The sequence below is a fragment of the Bos grunniens genome, chromosome 20, assembly GCF_055505025.1.
Source record: "Bos grunniens cultivar Pamir isolate PY7600 chromosome 20, Bosgru_T2T1.0, whole genome shotgun sequence".
In the NCBI taxonomy this organism is placed as follows: Eukaryota; Metazoa; Chordata; class Mammalia; order Artiodactyla; family Bovidae; genus Bos; species Bos grunniens.
Window position 1 is genome coordinate 43,566,068 of NC_141184.1, and position 8,006 is coordinate 43,574,073.

Here is an 8,006-nt window from a genome sequence, read left to right on the forward strand (position 1 = left end):
TGAGCTACAGTCCATGGGGTCACAAAGAGTTGGACACAACTGAACGATTAACACATTTGAGATGTCGGTAACATATTCTCTGTCACTCGAGTTATGAATTTTCATCTTCCCATTATTCATCTTAACTTTGGAGCAAGCAATACTTGGATTGAAAGGTCATTTTGAGGGCCAGAATGAAACATATAACTGGATACCTACAAAGTTATAATTTGAATGTCAGTAATTTGCATAACCAAAGGATCATTGCTTTGGTAAATAATTACCTTAAATAATGAGCTTCCTTAGCATATTTAAGAGTTCATTTACAGGTCATTAACTACTTGGCATACAAGGAATAGAAATGCTTTAGGCTAAAGTACTAATATTCATTACCAATAAAAATAAATTATTGATAGAATTAAGTATATCTATAATTATAAGTCAATGAGGAAGTAAAGTTCTTTCCAGAGGAATTGCATTTTTCCTACATGGTATAAATTGCAACAAACTTGAATTTTATTACACATTCTTAATACCCTGTGACATCTAACTTAATTTTTGCAGCTGTGTAATTGGGAACATTTCTATTCTTTATGTGTTTCCTGGCTAACTTCTGGGATACATATTCTTAATAGTTGTAGGCTTACAGCCTAGTCAATATTCTAGTTCTAATATGCAGCAGCCATATTAATATAGCTTTCTGCTATTTATTATTTGGAATCTTTTTTCTTGCATTTCTGCCTATTGCAAATCTACCCATAATTCAAGGCTAAGCTCATATACCTTGAAATACATGAATACTTTCTGGATCATCCAGCCATAAGCCATGTCTCCCTGCTCCAAAGACCTGCAGTACTTTATAATTTTGGAGAACTGACATAGTGACCACTGCTTCTGGGTCTTTTTGTATAAAAATTGCATTCCTAAACATGATACTCTACCTACTATCATCAATAATCTTTCTTTGCTAATGTGCTTAATTTCGTAAACTTTACCTATTAAACTTTCAGTGTTTAATTTTTTTTAAAACCTTGTAATTAAATACTATTTACATTTTCATTAATATTATTGAAAAAAAGTGAAAAAGAGTGAATTCAACCAGTTTGGACTGAAGGTGATCACAGTCCATTTCTTTCATACCTTATCCACTTCTGCTACCCAACAGGCTGTTTGGAGGGAAGTAACAGGGCAGACTCATCATTTATTACCATAAATAGTGTAATAATTATTGTTATATGTAGTATAATAATTTAATGAATAAGAGATCCACAACTTTCTTTCCATCCTTTTTATGGGAGTTTCCTTAATTTATTGAAAGTGAAAAGGATTGTTCATGCATTAAACATAAGGCAAAATATTAAGCTGCATAGAGACATTCGAAAAGCATCACACAAGTGCGTGATTCACTTTTTAGTATACAAAAATTCTAAAAAGTATGTGTAATCAAACATGAATTTTCTTAAACATACTGATTTGTTTCATAATGCTGTCTGATTGACATCTGTTTACAGGGATTGGGAATGCTATTTCAGCTTGGATAATTCTACCGATGAAGTTTTGGAAGCATGCACCCTCATATTTCCCATCAGAATAGCAGTGCTGAGGGCTCACTGACCACCTTGTTTCTGTTCAAGACTACCTTCAGTCTCACTCACTCAGTTGAAAACCATCTTTCTTCTGCATTACATTAAATCAGTCTCCAAAAACTGACAAATTTCCTTCCAAAATACTCCTCTGTACTGCTAACAGTCAGAGAAGGCAATGGCACCCCACTCCAGTACTCTTGCCTGGAAAATCCCATGGACGGAGGAGCCTGGTGGGCTGCAGTCCATGAGCGACTTCACTTTCACTTTTCACTTTCATGCATTGGAGAAGGAAATGCAACCCACTCCAGTGTTCTTGCCTGGAGAGTCCCAGGGACGGGGGAGCCTGGTGGGCTGCCGTCTATGGGGTCGCGCAGAGTCGGACACGACTGAAGCGACTTAGCAGCAGCAGCAGCACTGTTACAGTACTTGTCAACCCTATTACCTTCATTTATCTCTTCAAAACACTTTTTTTTTTAAGTCCATGGTATGTACCAGACTCTGTGACAGGTCTCTAGACGCTCATCTTTCATCTTCAAGAAGTGGTTGCTGTCTACAATCTACAGTCTTTAAGAGAGTGCGTGTAGAAGTAGTTACAACCCGGGATGTTGCATGATGTAGTGACGTGGAAAGAAACCTCTCACTGGGCCTTGAAAACATCTTTGTCAGGGTACTCCCCTGCTCAGAGATCCTGTGGTTTCTCAATACTTTGCAGGTCACACATCCTCACACAGCATCAGCCCTCCATGAAGAAACCAAACAGTTCCCATCTTCATTTATATATCACAAAATTTACATCTTTGATTACACTGTTTCTCTTTGATCCAAATCACTCTACCCATCCCTACTGTCAGATCAATTGGCCTTAATTCTCCTTTCTTAAAATTCTCAGAGGAAATCCTCTCTCTTTAGATACAGTCTCTTTCTTGTGTACAATTTCATAGCCACTAACTTGAACATTTCTTGTGGTTTCCATCACATCCTGCTCCAAGTAACAGCACCAAACTTACCTCATTTCTTCCACTAGAATGGAACCACCTCCAAATAAAAAAATGTTTATATTTATTTTTGGTATCCTCCACCACCCTGAGCAAGTGAGCAGCAAATATTTTTGAATAAACAAGAAATATAATGCACAAATATTGCAGGCAAAGCAGACACTTCCTTCAGTGATTTCTGCCATTCTACTCATGGGGCTTCCCAGGTAGCTCAGTGGTAAAGAATCTACCTGCCAACACAGGACACTGAGACACAGGTTTGATCCCTGGGTCAGGAAGATCCCCTGCAGGAAGAAATGACAACCCACTACAGTACTCCTGATTGGAAAATCCCATGCGCAGAGAAGAGCCTGGTGGGCTGCAGCCCACAGAGTCACAAAGAGTTGAACACAACTGAGCAACTCAGAACCCACTCCATGGGTACCAAACTATAAACTAAGGGAAAATAATATATCTAAACCTCGTTTTGCAAATTCACTATAAGAAGATGGTGACGGTTGTCAAATAGAAACTGGAAATTCCTTCTGGGAAAAAGGAAAATAATTGAACCTCATCTTGGGATCCTAATTATTTGCTGTTTCCTAATTTGTTTTGAAAATGCAGTTGCCATGATACGTTTTTATTAAAATCTGGTTCTCACATCTAATAGAGGGGCTTCCCTGGTGGCTCAGATGGTAAAGAATCTGCCTACAATGCAGGAGACCTGGTTTCGATTCCGGAGTTGGGAAGATCCCTTGGAGGAGGGCATGGCAACCCACTCCAGTATTCTTGCCTGGAGAATCCCCATGGACAGAGGCGCCTGGAGGGCTACAGTCCTTGGGGTCACAAAGAGTCGGACACGACTGAGCGACTAAGCACACACACAATAGTAGAGTGAGAATTTCAGCAGCACCATCCAGAGGATAGGAGGGGACTTGAGGGACTGGCAGCCAGTGGGGTGGCCAGGGAAAGAGTGAGGGTGGGAGAAGGCACCAGCAGGGGAGGTCCCAAAAGCACCAAAGGCATTTCCTGGGCTCACATCACAGCCTGGCCAGGCTTGGCAGGATGAGTGTGGCTGCTGGCTACAGAAATGCAGAGTATGAAAATGAAAAGCAGAGTAAACCATGAAGACTCTTTCCCTTAGAGCTGTGTAGACTCCAGTTTCCATGTTGGCGCCCCTCCTCCTTAGCCATAAACTTCCTGTTTTAACCTCGGGATGAAATTCCCAGGATACTCCTGAGCACACAAGATGTCTCCTTTGACACATTAGATGAAGTTACTTCACTCTATTCATGGAACTACTTATTTTTCTGTAGGGGAAAAAAAGGGGGTGGTTGCTGAGAAGGGGTTCTTAATAAGCTAAAGTCCTTTTACACAATTGGGAAAACCCTCAGAAAGCCTGGGAAGATTAGCCTTGTGTTGTGTTTTGTTTTGTTTTCAATTGACATGTGGTGCGGAGGTGAGCATAACACCTTGCATTCATTGCACAGCCAACAGGGGAAAGGAGCCCAGGTCAAAAATGACAGGGAAAGTAAGAAAGCTAGGAAGTCTTGGGCATAATCTTGGTTCTGAAACCAAGAAGAATCAGTTCAGTTCAGTCGCGTAGCCTTGTCTGACTCTTTGCAACCCCATAGACCCCATGGACCAAGAAGAATAAGAAGAGAAAATTGTTTCTCAGCCCTCTAGCTAAAGGACTCATATCAATCCTGACTCTGTCCCACACATTTCTTATGCTATGATTTATAAACAAGATTCAACTTTGGTTTAAATGTTTGGTAACTTACCTGTTTTTTATTTTTTTTTTGTTTTTTCCTGTAGCTCTGCTGCTATTATTTCTTTCAGGTCGTCTAGCTCTTCAAGCCAAACAATATATGTTTCCATTCATCTGCTGTTTTTCATATTATTTATCCAATGAAATAAACATTTTCCTCAGTGTGACTGAAACTGCGCTTTTACCCACATTTCATCTCCACAACAACATTTCAAATCATACCTGTTGATGTATTTTCAAAAACCTCAGTCTGGAAGGTGAGAGGTGAAAGGTTGGCCCATGGGGTTGTGATATGGTTGACAAGCTGTCATCCTCTTAGGACCTGCAGACAAAAGGGAGCAACGTGAGCACAGTGTAGGAATCCGGGTAACCGTGATGTTCTGTGTAACCACCAACAGACCTCACAACAGACATCAAAGTGAAAAGGTTTAAAGGCAGTGGCAGGCACTGACATTTGACAAAGATGGCCAAGGCAAGAAGTTAAATATTAAGTCCAATCTATAAGATATCAACTTCTCTTCACAACAGAACTATCTCGTGTGTTCAATTTACCAAAGAAAACCTGTAATTCATTTATTAGCACTCTGTTTTCTCAGAAAGTGCAAAATGGGGTCCTGGGCAAAGTATACACTGGATACTCTGAATGAATTAAACTGTTTCTTTCCTGGAATTTCTATATAATTTCTATATAAGGTCCTGCATAATTTGACTTCTATCAATTCAGCCTTATGTCCCCTATTCCTACTTTCCAGTGCCCCAAATTTAGCCATTATTTTTTTTCTCATGTCCCTCCAGCCCACCACAAGCCTGTCTACTCACCTGAGGACCACAGATTTCTCCCTTTGCTTAGAAGTTTCTCTTCCTCTGACTCTTAGGTACCAGTCAACTCTAACCCACTCTCTGCAGGCCCAAGCTAAGCTCCACCTTCTCTATGAACTCTTTCCAGAGTGTGTTAAGAGGTGCTTCTTAAGTTATTTTTTGTCTCCCTAATACTTTGTAAAGATCCAGGGAGGAAAAAAAATATTATTTATTCTTCAAATTTCTAAAATGTTTAGCATATCAGTTCAGTTCAGTCACTCAGTTGTGTCCGACTCTTTGCGACCCCATGAATTGCAGCACACCAGGCCTCCCTGTCCACCACCAACTCCCGAAGTTCACCCAAACTCTTGTCCATCGAGTCGGTGATGCCATCCAACCATCTCATCCTCTGTCATCCCCTTCTCCTCCTGCCCCCAATCCCTCTCAGCATCAGAGTCTTTTCCAATGAGTCAACTCTTCGCATGAGGTGGCCAAAGTACTGGAGTTTCAGCTTTAGCATCAGTCCTTCCAAAGAACACCCAGGACTGATCTCCTTTAGAATGGACTGGTTGGATCTCCTTGCAGTCCAAGGGACTCTCAAGAGTCTTCTCCAACACCACAGTTCAAAAGCATATAGCAAGTGCTAAATTAAAAAAATTATTGAATAGGCAAACTGAATTGCCCAGTTAACTGAACATGAAGAGAAGAGAATGAAAAGGTTAGGGTTTGAGGAAGGCATCCATATATACTTTTGTTTAGAGTTATCTCATTAATGTAGTTATTAATTTACACTGATGTCTCTGTATCTTCTGAGGCAAAGGCCCTAGAATTATTCATCTGTCTTGTGTATCTGAGTCCATGGTCTGCTACAGAGTAGATGCTCAATATACCTTTGTTAATGAGCAAGTTACTTGGTGCAGAGTGAATTAATGAGTGAAAACAGCAAGAGCCTCTAAGCAGTACCTACTCGAGCTTCTCAGGGAATTATGTTTTTGTGTTAAAAATTATCCTGTGGGCCTTAGGAGGAACACATCCTTGGACCAGCAAGGATAGTTAGATTTGAGTGCCTGGAGGAAGGAGGAGACAGAGTTCTACTAACCAAGGGGACTCACATGAGGTCTCCCATGAGAGTAGAAACAGTGTGTAAGCAAGAGAAGAGTATAGTTTCCTGTTAATTTTGTTCTCTTTAGAGGTCTTCATTTGTGTCTTGCTTTGGCAACTCTCCATCCACTTTAAATTTCTCCTTCTCATCTCTGTATTCTCTTATCTTCTCCACTCTCCCTTTTGAACTCCCAGTATTCCTAAAATGAAAACTGAGGATGGACAGGCAGTGAGAGAGACAAGAGACATCCTAGAGGCTGAGATACAGTACACATTTTCCCTAATTGAATGAATCTGGGCTGAAATTAGGGCATTTACTGAGGGAATAGTGTAAGCAACTTGAGACATTCCACTGTATTTTAATATCTCTAAAAAACTTAAGTAGTTACTGTGCTCAGGTTCTTCACTGGGCACTTGGTGGATAAAAAGGGGAAGATGCCTCAATCCTTGCCCTGCAGGTTGTATTAATGAGTGATGATGATGCTTACCTATACTACATACAGGGCATTGTTCTCACTTCATTTAGTTCTCACCATAACATTTGAGGTTGATCCCATTATTATGCCCATTTTACGATTGGAACACTGAAGCAGAAAGACACAGGAATTTAGCCAAGGTCACATTTCAGTGAATTGACAGAACCAAGGCCATCCAACTCTAGCTCAGATGCTTAACTGCTCTGTGATTTTGTCTCTCTTACCCGCTGATCAGCACAATTCCAAGCACAGGATCAATATGCCAAAATGTTTGCTAAACTAAATCACTTCCCAAACAGTGTTTACGAAATCTATGCACTTTGAACTAATGTTGTTGGCATTTATAATGGCCCAGGAAAAGACCTTCACCATTGAGAGGATCCTTATAGAAGTGAGAAGAACAGCTGCTGATATAAATGCTTTGCACAACACTTTGAGAATTTTGCCAACAAGTTCAGCAGAATCCTGGCAAAGTCTGCTCCAGAAGAGCTTGAGGTCAGTTCCAGTGCCCTCTCCCTTGCCCAAGCTGCCAACAGTAAATCTAACTGCTCTGCTTACAGAACGTTGAGTGTGGCATCTGCCAGAAGAGCTCCCGGGACAGGCTGTGTCCTGCAGATACAATAGAACAAGGTGTAGCCTCGGGAACTCTGCTCAATATTCTGTAATCATCTAAATGGGGAAAGAATTTGAAAAAGAATAGATACATGTATATGTATAACTGAATCACTTTGCTATATACCTGAAACTAACACAACATTGCTAATCAACTCTACTGCAAGAAAGATTTTTTAAAAATGGAACAAAACCCAGAAATGTTCACAATTCATATCTCCTGGAATAGAGTGATCTTGATAATCCTCAGGACTCTAAAGCCTTCAAATGGTATCAGATTTATGAGGTCCACAGCAAATACCAGAGAAAACACAGTCTATAATAGGAATCATAGATTCCCACGTGGGAAGTAAATCTGGTATTAAGAGATAAAGCTGCCACCCAAAGTATTTTCTCATGAAGTTGTTGGTCGGTTATGGAGGAAACCATGGGATCATAAAGATGATTTATTCCAAATTATTTTTTCATTCATCAATTAAGGCATTCAAAATGTAAACTGGCCACCTAATATGTGCAGTTACTACGTGAGGAGTTACAAATACAGTGGTGTAGCATTGGGTTGGCCAAAAAGTTCATTTGGGTTTTTCCATAACATCTATGGAAAAACCCAAATTTTTTGAAAAACTCAATACAATGAATGTCTCATATATTCACGAGGACAGTGAAATGCAGTTTTTTGTTTTTGTTTTCGTTTTTGTTTTTTGCCTCT